Source organism: Maylandia zebra, linkage group LG14 (genome assembly GCF_041146795.1).
Source record: "Maylandia zebra isolate NMK-2024a linkage group LG14, Mzebra_GT3a, whole genome shotgun sequence".
NCBI classification, from domain to species: Eukaryota; Metazoa; Chordata; class Actinopteri; order Cichliformes; family Cichlidae; genus Maylandia; species Maylandia zebra.
In genome coordinates, this window is record NC_135180.1 from 38,121,083 (window position 1) to 38,138,293 (window position 17,211).

General features: G+C 41.5%; 1 long non-coding RNA gene across 1 annotated transcript; it reads left to right on the plus strand.

Annotated features, from left to right (window-relative positions):
• Positions 1 to 1,727: 1,727 nt before the first annotated feature.
• Positions 1,728 to 4,677, plus strand: LOC143421973 (uncharacterized). Its single transcript, XR_013101573.1, has 4 exons — positions 1,728 to 1,840; positions 2,025 to 2,103; positions 2,186 to 2,327; positions 4,322 to 4,677. It is a non-coding gene; the product is annotated as an uncharacterized LOC143421973 (long non-coding RNA).
• Positions 4,678 to 17,211: the final 12,534 nt, after the last annotated feature.

The following is a 17,211-nucleotide window of genomic DNA, read 5'->3' on the forward strand; positions in this document are numbered from 1 at the left end:
GTCCTTCATCTTTCTCTCCAAGTAATCAAACCGTCTGGATGTGTGGAATATGATAGAGGTTGGGGAAATGAGACCCATCAGAAGCATCCCGGTGCTGTGAACTCAGCGGACCTTATGCTTCTTAATGGATTTATTATGAGCTGGAAAACGGGCAAACACTTTAGCCCGTGAAAGAGAGGAAAACACCAGGATGGAGACATTTTCCAGAAGGCTGCTGTTGATCGCAGCCTTGGAAAATTTCGCTGATGTTATTTTTTTCCTCTTCTGGGAAGAAAATAACTCGTCGTGGCATGGCTAAAATAAGAAAGGAGGGAGTGTGAGAGAGGAGGAGGAGGATTGAATTACCAACACTGGCTCAAAGAGCTGTTTGATGTTCAGATGCTGTGATAAATTATTGATGTGGAGCCTGTTAAATAAGGCCAGTGCTCATTTGATTACAAATCTCATTAGGGCTTTACAAAATATGCTTTAATAACAAAATCCATCAGCATAATCGCTGTGTAAAGAGATTGAACACTGTCATTACACAAAGCATACAGCTGTGGTATTGTTACTGTAGGCTAACGATTTAGCCTTTCAGTGTGAATGCACTGATTAACATTTCTGACAGAGGAACATTATGAGTAACAGTTAAAAATATAATAAAATACACAGCACAATTACACCAGAGACGACTGCCCTTGATCTCTAAATGTTGTTTGGACGTCTGGTTAAAGTCATTAGTAAATAAAATGTTATCTGCATACTGAAACGTCACCAAGGCTACTAATTAGTGAATAATATCTGATTACCACCAAGTAAATGTTAGCAGGGTGAAAGCTTGCGTTGACCTCACTAAGAATTTCTACGGCCTTTGCAACTCAGCAGTGGCTTTTTAAAAACACCTCTTTTAGTTCACAGTGTCAGTTTTATGGCTCACTCACAGTCTGCCTCAGTGTCTTGGTGTTTCCAGCATCAGCAGGCCGCCGTTTTCAGCTCACTAGTGCCAATAAAACCATTACAGACATTGTTCGAGACGAGCTGGTGAAGGAAGCAGAACATCAAGCAGCTAAAAAGCCTGATATGTTGCACCAGAGATGGTGGACATCAAATGTTTGCTGCCACATTAAGGACCAGCAGTGCAGAAGTTTGTACACCAACCCCTCATCGTGACGTGGAAACAGCTAGAAATTACTGCACGACACATTATATGTCATGGTCCTGGGCCATGTTGGCCCAGTGTTCTTAGTTTTCTTGTATGTTTGTATTTTGTTCCTTGCTTAGGCCATGTTTTCTGAGTTGCCCTGTTGTGTTGTTCCCTAAGTGTTCTCCCTTCATGGCTCTTACCCCCTGTGTGCCCCTCTGTGTATCTGTGAGCCCTCGTCTCTCCTTATGTTTTATTCCATGCTTCCCCTGCCCATTATGTCTAAGTTCTCCCCGTGCTCTCTCTTCCCCCTGTGTGCCCTCTATGTATTTACGAGCCCTCGTCCCCTTTCGTGTTTATTCCGTGTCTCCCCTGCCTGTTACGTTGGTGTCCTACTCGTGCTCTCTCTCCTCCTGTCTGAACCTCTGTACTTCCTGTTTCACCTCTCCCGTCAGTGTTCAGTTCACCCTGCCCTGTCTCGTTATGATTATCAGTGTCACCTGTGTTCCCCGTGTGCTCCCACTTTCCTCGTTAACCCTCTGTGTATTTCTGTCTGCGTCTCCCTCTGTTCAGCGTGACGTCGTCCCTCATGCTGCGTGGAGTTCCCTGTGTCTCTCCCTCCGAGTGTTAGTTTACTTTTCCCAGTTTAGTTTTGTATTTCCTATGTTCTGCCTCTTCAGCAATAAAGCTGCCTTTTGAGTTCATTCCCTCGTGCCTGTGAGTCCTGCATTTTGGGTCCTACTCCTGCCTGCCACACAGCCGAGCCTTGACATTATATCACTTTTCTTTACTGCTGATTTTAAGGATTTATTGATTACTTCTGGAGCACACTCAGGCAGTGTGTGCTGTACTGCATGTTTTATACCCAAACTTCAGTTATTTTGTGCGGTGCCCTCCCCAGAGCCGACTTTGGAATACAGGCGGTGACAAGAGACCTTCATTTTCCTCTATCCAGTGCTCCTGCCTCAAGCTAGCTCCAGGTAAGGTCTATCCTCTTGATGTCTGCCTGGAGGTGTCTGCACCAGGTATTTTTCGGTCAGCCTTTCTGTCTCTTCTGTTTAGGGTTCGATGTCGGGGCCTGAACAATGTCCTGAGCCTGAGTCCAGCTGCAGCACACGTGTGCAGTATTGTGCTCGATCGCTGCATCCAAGCACAGAACTACAGAGTCTGAAAGTCATTTATAAACCCATGAGACATGTGAGAGGTGTGTCACAGCCACCAAGAGCAGATCATCGTGGACTTTTCCAGTAACTCGTGACCAGTGTTGGTCAAGTTACTTGAAAAAAGTAATCAGTAACTAATTACCGATTACTTCCCAAAAAAAGTAATCCTGTTACTTTACTGATTACTTATTTTCAAAAGTAATTAATTTCTTAGTTACTTAGTTACTTAGTTACTTTTTAAAAACACGATTTACAACCTGAAGAGGTGATAAAGTGATAGATCTTTCAGCCCAATTCTACTTTTTCTACATAATCCATCATACAAAATGTAATCAAATGGAAAAGTCTCTTTTTAAAACTTGTTTTATTAGTTTTAATCTTTTAACTTTATGCATCAAGCAAACATTTAATTATATGCAACATTCTCTGACTTGAATAAATTAGTTTAACATTTAAACCTATTTTCTGCACATTCCAGCACATAAAATATTTTTTGTGTTTACACTCAGTCTTTCAAATAGATGCAAGTAAAACACAGCAGAAAATAAATAAAGTCAAAGACTCAGCGGTCCTGTTGCTCTATTTTCACCTGTAAAGCAGGAGTGGGGTAGGCGGAGGTTTACCCTGGTGCAGGTGTGCCGCGGTCAGTGGAAGAATCCGCGAGTTTCTCTGTGAGTTTCCCATCACGTCGTAGCTACTCGGTGCTTGCTCGGAAGTTTAGGGTTTTTTTTCGCTGTAAAAAGAAGTTTTCTTCCCACGCACAGCGGACACTAATGTTTTTGTCACTTTGTATGGAATCAAACTCAAAGTAAGGTCAGTACTTCCACGCTTTAAACGCTGCACGCTCATACTCTCTCCCACAATCGATATATGATCCACTGTTGACGTCACACTCGCTTACGTCACTGTCATGAGACATTCTCGCAAAAAAATCACGGTTTTAGTAACGCAGTAACGCAGCGTTCCTACGGTAAAGTAAGGGTAATCTCATTACCGTTTTTGCAATAGTAATCCCTTACTTTACTCGTTACCTGAAAAAAGTAATCAGATTACAGTAACGCGTTACTGCCCATCTCTGCTCGTGACAGCTGATGCTCATTTAGGTACTGTGAGTTCAAAGTACCTGGCAACAGCTGGACTCCAACATGGAGTTGTTCCTTACAGACTCTATTATTCAGATTCAGATAACTTTATTTATCCCCATGGGGGCAATTGAGAGTGCAGAGAGTGGCAAAGAAGAAGAATAAATAAACAAATGAAATAAAATAAATGTGTCGTGGCATCTAAACTCTGGAACTTTAATGCTACGGTGCTTAGAGCCATATCTCGTCATTAAAAACAAAAGGAGAGCATGAAAATATGGAACCAGAACTAAAATGAATTCATATTTTTCACAGAAATTGTACATTTGACATTTTGACAGTGATGCCAGTATATGTTGACATTTGTGAAGGCGACACTAAAATGTTCTGTTAATAGATTAGAAGCTGAAGAACGTCCACATTCACATAGCCTGACTGACAAAAGCTATGTGTTCAACCACAGTTCTGGCTGTGGACTAAAGAGAAAAGACACTTTTCTAAAACTTCAAAGTTGTGAGTGCTAAGAACCTTTGAGATGCATAAATGCAGCCTGACAATGCAGGGACATTCTGGGATGACTTGAAAAAGACAGAAGCTGCGCAGCAGCCTTTAGAGGCTCGGCAGACTTGTTATACAATCCAGTCTGCTTGAAGAGCTCAGATCTGGCTTTAAACCCCAGCAGGGTTCAGAGGAGCACACGGGAACCGGAATTCAGCCTGACAGCACTGGCATGACACTGTAATGCACAGCAGCAGCTACTTAAAACACCCCTGCTGATGTGATGCATTTCTGCTGCATCAGGATTTGGTTCTACTTTAGGAGAAACTGTAAAATAAAGTCTGAGAGATGCCAGAGGGAAAACACTGCTGTCAGTTTCTCCTTCTGTGTGTAAACTCTCTGATGTTTTCAATAATTGTAATTTTCAGCGTTTGTTGTGTTTGTTGTTTTTGCAGAATGAAGAATTTCCTGCTGGAGATGCATTAGCTCAATATGAAAACACAAAACCCGACAGGATGGATTTTGCTCTTGTCTTACATCGGGGCCCGCGCTTATTGGTTCGGGCTTACGTTTATTTTACCCACTAAATTATTAATAATACCTGTTTTTATATTTGTGAAGCATCGCAGTGCTGTGAAAGCTTTGTGTTGATTCCAGAAGCAGTTCGTGTAAGCAGGTGTGTAACGATTCTCATTTCTGTTGACAATGTAAATGTTGCAGGGTACTTTACAAAGCCACTATTAAACACGGCACACTACCCAGCAGTGCCTCCTTTTATTATTTTATTAGAACCTGATCTCTGCAAGGGCTCACCAGGACTACTGAGTCAGTGAAGGAGGAGAGAGATTATGGATGATGGAGTTTATATAGATTAAAACATTTTGGGGGATTAACAATACTTTTGTTTCTTCTAGTCCACGTATTTCTGACATCTGACAGGAGTAATAGCTGCCAGCAGTGATCACAGCATAGCGACTATGCTGAGCAGTGACCAGTGCTGCTGGTAAAGACAATACTTGACATAAAAGTAGGTGTTAATGTCATTCAATGTGATTTCTTGCCTTCTGTGTATCATCTCGACTACGTCCAAGGCAGGTTGAGGCTCCAAAAGTAAGTCAATCCCCACAGACTCCAGTATTAAAATGCTCAACTTTACAGCAGAAATAAATGTGTTTTCAGTCCTCTACAAAATGCTGGTGCTGCTGCTTGCTCTTGAATGTTTTTGTGCCATTTTGATGGAAATGTCAAAAGATAACATGGCTTCCTGTGACGTACAGCCTGTCCAAGTTCAGTTCTAGTATTTTTAAGCACTAATTAGCTACTGTCTCTGTTACAGCTTGCTAACAGAGCTTGTTAGCATTAGCACGTGACCCTGTCATGCAGAAATGGTAACCTCTGGCTCCAGAAAACCAACACGATGGCAGCCATTATACTGAGGCGTAGTCAAAAACAGCGTTCATTCATTTTATAGTCTATGTGACAAAGAAAACATTTAAGTAGACCGCTGTTTTATGAGTGTTTTATTTGTTAATATGCATCTGGATGATGCTGGGACTCTCTTGCACAGTGTTTATTAGACTTTATTTGGAGTTTTAGAGTTCTGCCCATTTATTAGGCACAGGTTATTAGACTGTTCGAGGCGGTGCTTGAGTTTTGCCATGTTTGCACTGATGATGTGAGTTGAAAAAATAATATGAAGAAAAGCAAGATGGTTAAATGACCTGATATTCCTTTAATGAACTCATACACGGGACAGTCAGCTGTCACCAGGCTGTTAGTTTGTTACCAGCTGCATGAGTGAAGCTGGATTTGCTTTCACCTTGTGAGTCTGTTTGTGTGTGATGGAGATAATTATGCTTGCCACAAAGATCCAGTTGTTGTATGAGCTCCTAATTCATATTCATATTCTGGGAGTAAAAAAAGACCCAGTGCTGAAAAAAGAGGCACCATCTCAGAGGTTTTGTTTCGTCTGCGAGCAGTCTTTCAAAATAAAAGTCACCTGAGTCATTTTCAAGGGAAGGATCTATAAATATGACATCAGATCTTTGGGATGCATCACAACCACAACAAGGACTTGTCAGGCTGTGATCTCCTCCACCTACACTGTGCAGTTTATCCCTCCTGGGAAGAAATGGATCAGAGTGACTATAGAATTACTGCCAGGCAACACAAACAGCTTGTGACCTCTAGAGGCTCTCCACATTATTTGATTGCTATTTATAAAGGCTTGGCTTTGAAAGCAACTTTACATTACCTGATGTCATGGAATTGTGTATAAAACACGCTGCTCTAGGGATTTATTCCATACAGTGTCTCCAGTTGTTTGCCTGTTTGCATGAAAGTAACATGAAAAATGGTTAAGGGCAAGGACACGGGTGAGGGCTAGAGTGCAGTTACCTGCTCTGCTAACATCTACCGGGTCTTCGGTAACACAACTGGAGTTAATTTGTGTTTTAGCCTCATGTCAAACCAACATATTTCAAAGAAACTAAAAGACTTTACCCTTCAGATGAAATCTCACACATGCATTTTGGTCCTTCAGCTCTCTTATGCTTTTGTGTTTGATTGTTCCAGTGCTACAGTCTCTAAATCCATGGCTCAAAGGAACCGAACATAAGATGGCACAATGCTGCCACAGTTCATTAACCTTTTAATAATGAAAGCATAATTACTCACAAAGATTGAACACAGATCAGGGTGATGGGAGCCAAAAACAAACAAAAGAGGAAGTAGACCGTGAATCAACCACACACTCCACTAAACTAATGTTAGTAACATTTTGCACTCTCTCGTAGTATGAGGCCCTCACTGAACGCCTCTGGCACTTTACCTTTGTTGTTTATTGCAGACTGTATGATTGTTATTCTTTATCCTTCAGCTGTAACACAACAATTCCCCTTTTAATAGAGTATCTATTGATCATTTATCTATCTAACACAGGCTGCCCAGCGACAGGGTGGATGTTGGGAACATGTGCAGCAAATCCTGGTCCTGCTTCGCAGCGTTGTGTAGAATTGTGCAGCATTGTTTAGTGACTAAACAAGCGACATTTGAACCAGTTTTCCACCAGATTCAGGTCCTGATTGATCCGCCAGGACAGACGATAAGACAAATCAGAACTAGGTCACCAGTCCAAGATGGAGTTGGAGTCTGTTAACCCATGACATAAAAGTTTACAAATTCATGGATTTTACCGATTTTTCAGCAGTTGTTATATGTTGTATTTCATGAAATGTCAAATGTCATATTTCAATGTAGTTGTTCAGCACTGGTCCTCTAAGGAAAAATGCTCACACCCCTGGGCTGACCTGTGCCTTCTGAATCATTTTGATATGTTTGTGAGAAACAAATAAATAAAAAATTAAAAAATAAAATAAAATAAATAAAAAAGGTTAAAAAAAAAACATAGGTAATAAAAATCAAGGAATCAGGAAATAAACATTTTAACTGACACACATAAAACAGTATATTTTTTCCAAAAAAGTGCACTTCTCTAAAATAAGGGCGGTTCTGTAGATTCGGGGTCATGGTAGACATTGGTGCTTAAGTTGGAGGTAACTGGGATGTTTTTGGACTGACGGGAACAGAGACTGATGGTTAGAGAGAAACAAATAAAGGAGGCCATCCACATCAGGCTTGAATAACAATCGTTGAACAGGGAGGTGGTGATAATACCAACCACCAGTCATCTGTAACATGGGTCAACAACCACCAAGATAACAACCCCACGAGGGGTTAAATAGGACTTATAATCAGCTGATAGAGGAAACACCTTTGAAAGAAGAACTCGTGTGCTTAAGGTTGGGGGTTATCACCAAGGATGCCCTGGACCTCGGAGGCTTCAGGAAATTGGTGTGCTGCTCATTTACATGTTCAGGCTACCAGGCTGACGGTGGGTGTGTGAGGAATTAGAACGATGTGCATGTTTAGCATTTAATAGTTGTTACTGCTTTTTTTCTAACCTGTCACTATTAGCAAAAGTAATTAAGTAAAATCATCTGTTTAAAGCTTCCTCTGTGGATTTCTTCCTTTCCTCTGTTTCTGCGTTTCTCACTGTTCGAATGGTTAAAAGGTTTTTTTAACATGAGGCATTTGGTTGTTCTTTGTTGTTCTTCCTGTGTCTCATCCGCTCTCGTCTCTTGCCGTGTGATTGAAAATGTTCTTTGAATGTCAGTAGCCATTTGTCTCTCTCTAACTTGCACATTGTTTATGAAGTATGAGTGCCGTTTTAATGTCGAGTTCTTTTCCTCTCGTCTTCAGGTATATAAGTGCTCTTTAAACGTTTGTTTCTCTCTTTTCTCGCTCTCTTCTAAATGGCATTTTAATGTTTGATTTTTCACCGCTCTCGTCCGCCTCACCCTGACAGCGACTTCTTTGATCATCTGAACTTTTTCTTCAGTTTTTCTTTTCCCTTCTTCCTCTGCTTCCCTCACTCGTTGACTCATCCATCACTTTTCCTCAGCAACTGCTCGAATTTCCTTTTTACTGTTGTTCACAAATTTCACTCACACTCTAGTCTCCACTGTTCTTTTGCCTTTTACCTCTCCTCCTACAGTGTTGTCTGTGCTCTCCTCCCTTTCATGTATCCGCTCACCGGTCTCCATATTTTTTTTCTACTTTTCATTTTTGAAAATGAAATATGTGCTGGTTCAGATCCCAGCAGTTAAATGCACCTGACACGGCGAGGTTCAGCTAATTATCGTTCCATTGTGGCATCTCTCCGCCTCATTGCGACTAATGAGGGCAGAGAGACAAAGAAACCCCAAGGAGATGAACACTGGAGAATTCTGAATGACAAATGTGTGTCTACGTTCCCATGAAGAAATGCCAGCTATTTGAATTTGAGTGTGAATGTGCCTGTCTACACATATTGTGTCCAGTGTCCATTCAGTGAAGTGCTGGGAGTGCTGAAATAATGATGTGTGTGTGTGTGTGTGTGTGTGTGTGTGTGTGTGTGTGTGTGTGTGTGTGTGTGTGTGTGTGTGTGTGTGCAGATTTTCGGTCACTGTAATGGAGACATGTCTAGTGCAGTAACAGCTCCAGTTTTCAGGATGTCCTGTTGTCCTTTTCCCTCTGCCTTTACCCTTCGTGTCCCTGTTTCCATTTGATGTAGCTCCTGTGGATTCTGTTGCAATGAATCAAATTCACCTGAAATGGGTGTGCTCATAATAGTCCACTGGGTAAACTGTGTGGGCTGTGGAGTTTCCAGAAATTCAGGCCCACACGTGTAAACACACCTGTGGCTGAAAATGCTGCTGCATCCCCAGGTGGAGCTCTCAGGTTGGTGGCTAATGTGTGTGTTAGTTCAGACTCTAAAATAAATTGATTCATGTAAACATCACAGCTAAATTTGAATTGTCCACTCACCCACTGTGCAGTGTTTGCTAAATAGTGCAGACAGCACACATTGCAGACATTAGACAGATGCACCGCTGCTACTTTCATTATGTGCTGATATTCGTCATTAGCTTGAAAACTGCTGTAAAACATTGTAACAAATTTAGGGGACTAGATATTTAAACATTGCCAAGTACCAATGAAAATTTAGAAGATGCAACCACTATAACATTACCCAGAGGGTTTGGACCCCACATTTATGCATCAACATTAGCATTTAGGCCCCAACCATGAGAGGTTTTTGGAGTCATATCTGGATGAGGGAGTGAAGCACTAAGGCAGGGGTGTCAAACTCCAGGCCTCGAGGGCCGGTGTCCTGCAGGTTTTAAATCTCATCCTGGGTCAACACACCTGAATCACATGATTAGTTCATTGCCAGGCCTCTGGAGAACTTCAGGACATGTTGAAGAGGTCATTTACCCATTTAAATCAGCTGTGATGGATCAAGGACACATCTAAAACCCACAGGACACCGGCCCTCGAGGCCTGGAGTTCGACACCTGTGCGCTAAGGTATCAACTAACACTAGCATGATTAGCAAGCTGCAGTATTTGAATAAACTCGTGCTAACAAACAAACAACACACAAAGTGCTTGGATGGTCTGCACCACACAGAAAGCCATCTGATCTCTCAGATAATTCTAAACAAATCTTCAACAAAACAAAAAAATATGGTGGAGAGGTTCAGTTCAGTCATTCCAATTAGTGGAGCTACCCTGCAATAACACAGAGACAACAGCGAAAATCCCATCAATCACATGTCTCCCTTTCAGCAAGTGATTGTCGACAGTGGGAAGGAAAAAAATTACTTTTAACATTTAACTGGAAGAAACCTCCAGTAGAACCAGGCTCAGGGAGGGGCGGCCATCTGGCATGACTGGTTGGGGTGAGGGGAGGAAAACAAGATGAAGACAGCCTGTGGAGTTTCGCTGGAACTCTAAAGTCATCAGGAACGTGTCCAGTGGCCTTTTAGCATCGTCTTTGTTTTTCTATTGGAAAGCCACGCCCATCCGTCGACTGAGATTTTGAAAAGCTTTACAAACAGACTCCTTATAGTGCGGCTCTGTAGTAAATGAGTGGGCAGTTCAAACACTGCGCTTGTTTTTATGAAGCTGCAGCCCCTATTATCATGTTGTTTCATGTGATGAGTACAACGTCCATATGAATGAAATAAACTGTAATTATATTTAAAAAATGCATCAGCATTCATGCGTAATACCATGTGTGAATGGACTTTTGTGCCATTTAAATGAAGAACTTCCCCAAACCTACAAGTTCAGTTCAAAAAAGTATATTTCTAACACAGAAGCTCATCATGAAGCAGCACTGAATAAATCCCTTGACACAAACCTTTGGGAAAAGAAAACTGTAAAAAGTCTTAAAAGCTCTCTGAGGTCAGAGGTTACGCTTTAAGCTGCCTGTTTTCATACACAAACAGCAGCAAACACAGCTGACTGGCCTCAGTCATCAGGGACACTCAGACTCTTTATGCAGAAGAAAGTCTGAAAAGGCAAGAGGAAGGTTTTGGAGAGAAGTCTGCAATAGCCAGAGGAGGTTAATGATGACTAAATGGAGAGAGTGGACTTTGAACTGATGTGAGAATGAGTTCCAAATAATTAATTAAGCCTGAAATGAGAGATGATTTCTGTTCACTTATCTTTCTCTCTGTGTTAATGGTAATGAGGCTGATAGACCAATGCATCAGTCCACTGATGCCCTTTATCAGATACACCCTCTAATAAACAGTCTGGAACATCTGCAGTGTAATGATATTTCTTGAATGCTGGTTATTCAATTTCTAAACCGACAGTTATCGTCCGAAAGCAATAAATTATTTATAAGGCATCAAGGATCAAAGATGAGAAGATAAAAGTAAACATTCGCATCAAAATAGGACATGAAATCCACAAAAGGCTCATTAAACTCAGAGTTTCTCAGTTTAAGGTGAAACCTAACTGCCAGCTGTGCATGGGCATGTCGGGAGAGGAGGAGATCAACTGCTGTTCAGTTTATATACGAATGGGAGTTAGGAGTGATTTCCACTGGGAAGAAGGGGCTGCCAAAGATCTGCCCGGCACTGGATTTGCCACAAACACACACACACACACACACACACACACACACACACACACACACACACACACACACACACACACACACACACACACACACACACACACACAGGTTTACAGTCATCCAGGGAGTGTCAAAGCAAAACCTGTCAAAGCAAAGCATTTATCATTTTGGTGAATCTGTTGGCTGCAAGACAAACAATCAGTAAACCCGGCAGTCAGTCGGCTGAAGCGCTAAAACAAACAGTTTTCCTGCGACGCTCCTGGAAATGTTCACAGAAGAGTGAAGTGACAGATATGTGAGGGAAGTACATAAGAAAAGGGGACATTAACAACTTAGACTCTACTGCAGTTTTGTTTAGACGGAGGTAAAAATGTTCATTTTTTGTTGTTTTTCTGATATTTGTCTTGCTTGTCAACCTCGCCGTGAGTGGGCTGCCGGCCAGTGTACTCCCCATGGCGGTCCCAAGCCAGAATAAATGATGGGGGCTGAATCAGGAAGGTTATCTGGCAGAGCAAATCAAATACGTGGATCAAAGTGACTACATACGCCCAGATGGAGGCAGATGATCTGCTGAAGTGAACCCTGGTCTGTTTATGGGGGCAAAGAGACTTACTGCAATGCACAGACAAACAGGATGTTTAAAGTGGCCTCATGTTTGTCCGACTTTAAGATGGAAAGCTCAGGTGTCCCAGTTAAGGGTTAAAAGGCTGAAAAAATGATGAGTGAGTCAAGTCAGTCCAGCCAGTGAGCATGGCATCACTCACTGGTTTGTGAGATCGTGGTGTGAAGCAGTGAGCTGAATGTTTTTGCTGGGACCATCACAGAGCTTCAAATGGGATGAACAAAGGTTGGGTTTGACTATGAAATCATTTTATTCGATCTGTCAGTCGCACTTCATCAGTCAGTGAGCATATCCCAGATATTTCTCCTTTTTCACTCTTACTGTGACCATAATTTACAGAATGAACTCTGTGTTTTATCTAATGTGGTGCAAATAAAGTCTATAGGAAGCTCCCATAGACCTGCATCTACACAAGTCTCCCCCTTGTGGTTGTTAACGAGTATGCAGGTTTAAGGTGCTGAAACAGCCTGTGTTAGCTCCTCCTCTTCGCCAGCAGAGCAGTTTGAAATGCTTCCACATACACCGCTTCACGGAGGAAGTGCATAGATATTTGAGTGTGTGTGTTTTTATATCAGGCTGCTAGTCTCCTCTATGTAATATTTGGCATTCGTGTGTGAGGAAGGGTAGGATGCAGGAGTGCTGGGAGCAGCGTGTTAAAGAGATTAGCAGTGATTAACCAGCAACTGGAACACATGACCACTGTTTCACATGAAGCGTGTAAAGTATGTCTCATCCCATGTTCAGTTTGGGGGACATAAAGGTGTGTGTGTGTGTGTGTGTGTGTGTGTGTGTGTGTGTGTGTGTGTGTGTGTGTGTGTGTGTGTGTGTGTGTGTGTGTGTGTGTGTGTGTGTGTGTGTGTGTGTTTCACTTTGTGTTTCCATGTGGGGGCGTGCGTGCATGTTTCAGCAGCAGCAGGTAATAGAAAGCTAAACCCTGCCATTAATTATTTAGCAGCAGGAAAGAAACAAGGAAGCAAGGACACGAGCCAAGGCCAACTCCTCCTCCTCCTCCTCCTCCACTTTCTGCGTCCATCTTTTGCACCTGCATCTCTCTTTGTTTCATTTTCTTGCTTTCTCATTGCTCGTTTGCCATCTTTCATTTCGGCTTTCTCCACACATCCCATCTCTGTGCTTTCGCTCCCTTCTTTTCTCCTCCTTTGGGAATCTTATTTGCTTTTCATTTCTTTTTTCATATTTAATTTTTCTCTTCTGTCCTTTTTACTCTTACCCCATTTCCTTGTTCATCCCTAATCCCATTCCTTCCTCTTTTTTCCTAAAATCACCTTGTTTGTCACATATTTCTCTCTCTCCTTAATAGTTTGTGTTTTTCCCCTCATTCAAGATTCCTCACCTTCACTGCTTCCTCTTTCCTTCCTTCATCTCATTTCCCCTGCATTTACTTCCCATTTACCATTTTTAAATGTATTTTGTCATTTTGGTTTTTCTGTTTTCCTCCTCCTCTTCTATATTTCCTTAATTTCCTTTTCCTCTGTTTCCCCTCTCTTCCTCCACCCTCCTCCATTTTTTCCTGCTTCATTCATTATGCCTGAAAACAACCACAAGTTTCATTATATTTGTCCCTGCTTCCACAGTCGTGAAGTGGCAGAATACCAATGAGCTTCCAGAGGAAGCCACACTAATCTGAAGCGTCAGCTGGCTGCCTGCAGAAGGGAAATATTTTCTCCAGGACTTCCGTGAACACCGGCCGAGGAATCCAGCAGATTGGATAATAATAAAATGTCACTGCAGCCTTGTCAGGAAAAATAATGGGCTGCTTCTCTGCTATTTTGGCTCAATTTCCTTTTGCAAGGCCCAATGTAACAAATGAATAAGAGTCAGACAGCAAAGGAAAAGTTAAACAACACAAAGGTTTTTCCTTTTTCCCTCTTAGAGGAGATTTAATGGGCCTTTTAAAGCTGCACTAATGCACGCTGCATTCAGCCCTGTTGGCAGCAGGCTGTTAGCAATACTGCAGCAATATTTGCATTATTGTTTTATTGTAAAATTTGTCATTTCTGTAGTTTACCATTCATAAATTCATCAAGAATTTTCTCTTCAAACTCACATCCCATGTGCAGTCATTTTATTTTGCCAGAAAAATCCAATAAATACAATTTCTCTTGAAAATGAAAATAATTCGTTTTCCATTCTGTGCATATTTGCAGTACTTTCAACAAAGCAGACAACTATTTAACAAAAACAACAGAGATGCTAATTCCTTTTTTTATTTCCTGGTGGTAAAAACTCAGAGCGATCTTTGCTCCGGTTATGATCCCACCACCAAATGACCTGAAGAAGAGCCCTGTTCAGAAATGAACGACTGTATCACAAACAAAGGATGGCTGTTTGTTTACAGCATCAACTTTTTCTGACTTTGATTTACTTTTTACTTTATCCTACTTATGTGCTCTTGAGCCAGACCGATTTATCGGCCATTAGCTGCTGGTGTCAGTATTTATAACAGCCAATAAAACAAAGTAATGAAGAGACGAGAGTGTTAATCAGAGATGGGCAGTAATCTGATTACTGTAATTATTGTACTGTAATCTGATTACTTTTCCTGAGTAACGAGTAAAGTAAGGGATTACTATTGCAAAAAAGTAATTAGATTGCTGTTACTTTCCGGTAAGCATGCTGCGTTACTGCGTTACTAAACTGATTTCGTTTGCGAGAGTGCGTCATGACAATGACAACAGCTGTGTGCAGATCAACAATGGATCACATATCGAGTGCAGAGAGAGTATGAGCGTGCAGCGTTTAAAGCGTGGAAGTACTGACCTTACTTTGAGTTTGATTCCATAAAAAGTGACAAAAACATTAGTGTCCGCTGCTCACTGTGTGGGAAGAAAACTTCTTTTTACAGCGAAAACCCCCCTAAACTTCTGAGCAAGCACCGACAGTACGCTGCCACGGGAATCTGAAACTTCCAGATTCTTCCACTGACCGCTACAACACACCTGCACCAGGGTAAACCTCCGCCTGCCCCACTCCTGCTATACAGGTGAAAATAGAGCAACAGGACCGCTGAGTCTTTGACTTTATTTATTTTCTGCTGTGTTTTACTTGCATCTATTTGAAAGAGTGAGTGTAAACACAAAAACCTATTTTATTTTATGTGCTGGAATGTGCAGGAAATAGGTTTAAATGTTCAACAAATTTCTTCCAGTCAGAAAATGTTGCATAATTTAATGTTTGCTTGATGCATAAAGTTAAAAGATTAAAACTAATAAAACAAGTTTTAAAAAGAGACTTTTCCATTTGATTACATTTTGTATGATTGGGCTGAAAGATCTATCTTGCTTTATATCCTATTTAGGATAAATCATGTTTTAAAAAGTAACTAAGTAAGTAATTAAATTGAAAATAAGTAATCAGTAAAGTAGCAGGATTACTTTGGGGGATTACAGTAATTAGTTACTGATTACTTTTTTCAAGTAACTTGACCAACACTGGTGTGAATGGTGCATATTTTGTCCTCCGGGAGGCGCTCACTCATGTCTATGCTGGTGAAACTGAATATTGTATGTAAGCAGATTCTTCTCACCATGTTCACTTGCTCATTTCCTGCTAAGTGTTTGACTTTAAAACACGTTGCTTGGCAGATGGCGGGTACTCGGCACGCTGTCACGTTTTGTTTGTTCAGTTTTTGAAAAGGAGGAAGGTCCATGTGGTTCAGAGCTGCCATATTTCTGCCATCAGCTTGAGGCGCTTGTCTGTAGAAAAGCCCTTAAAGAAGCATTTTTCTCTTTTCTTGTGCTTCCCATAACCAGTGTATCCCATGAGCAGTTATTTCCAACAACTGTACAAAATAAATTGCCAAAACAAAAAAAGGTTTTTCAGTAAAGTTTTAGGAGACACAGTTAATGGCTTAAAGTAAACTGTCTATCTTACAGCGACCTGCATTAATTGTGTTTGAACCTGTGCAGGTAATCATCATGCTGGTTTTGGAAGACAGGCATCAGCAAGTAGACACCATCATGCCAGAACACAAAGAGCGCTGACCTGAAACTGGGGCTCAGTGAACCACATCTAATGATGCATGCTGGATATTAAATTAACTGTAAAGTAATGATGGGGCAAGAGGAAATCTGCTCGTGGGAAACATTTACCCTGTGTGAAATGGAGCAGCAGGTAAGAGCTTACTAATGACAATGAAGAGTTACTCATGTGTTAACGTCTTAATTCTGGCATTTTAAAAATGTTTGGCAGATCAAACGTTGTGCAGCTGTGAGGCCAAACACAGCAACACTGGCCGGCTCGATACCTGCTGGAATTTTAATGCAGTAAGTCTCCGTTTCTGCTATCGTCGGGAAGGATTGGAATCAAAAGAAAATGAAAGAAATAAAAAAAGTTTCTGCCAAAGCTGTAAATTAGAGCATAAACAGGGTGCAGCTCCGTCTGAAACAAAAGAACAACATCAGCCTGGTGATGATGAATGGGACAGTCTTTGTCCCAGTTTGGGTTTTATTGATCTTCTAGTGTTTGTGATTTTGATTTTTGGTTATTGTCTGTTATCCTGGTAGAATGAGTTTTATTTCCTTTTATATTAAGGATTTTTCTGTTTTTACTTTATGGTTATTGTAGTGCTGAGTTGTGCAGTACTGTATTTAGTAGTTTCAGTTCCCTCTGTGTTTCCTTTTATGTTCCTTTGATTATCATTTTCTGCTTTGGTGTTTGTGTCTCTGTGTTTCATTCCTGTCTTATGGTTTCCTAATGACTGGAAAGAACGCAAACACAAACTAACATGAAGCTTAAAAGTCTGATTTAAACAAATGAAACTATTTACTATAAACGCTTTCAGTAACAGCTGGCAGTGGAGAACTGATGCGGCGTCTGGTAGAGTTTTAGAGGTAATGGAGAATGGTCTTGGGAGGGTCTGTAAGCAGGCAGGCTGAGTGGGCTGGTTTTGCCGTTGGAGAGTGGACATGCATGTAGGTTACAGGTTACTAATATCCATAGAGCACTCCCAGGCTTGAATTGTTGCTACGACTCTTATACTCCAAGCAGCATTGCAGGTCTTGATGTGGGTGACGGGTATACAAACTAGGAAGAATCAACAAATAGCTACAAACCAGGGAGCCGATGTACCTCTGTAGTGGACGGTGGCAATCTGGAGAATCGCAGCCAGTGGTGGTCCTTAAATACACAATCGTGATGATGACAGACTGCAGGTTTGTGCAAACAGCCTGGGAAAATGCCACTCCGCCCATGGGTGTTTACACAGGATTCATCCACATCCCCACCTGAAAG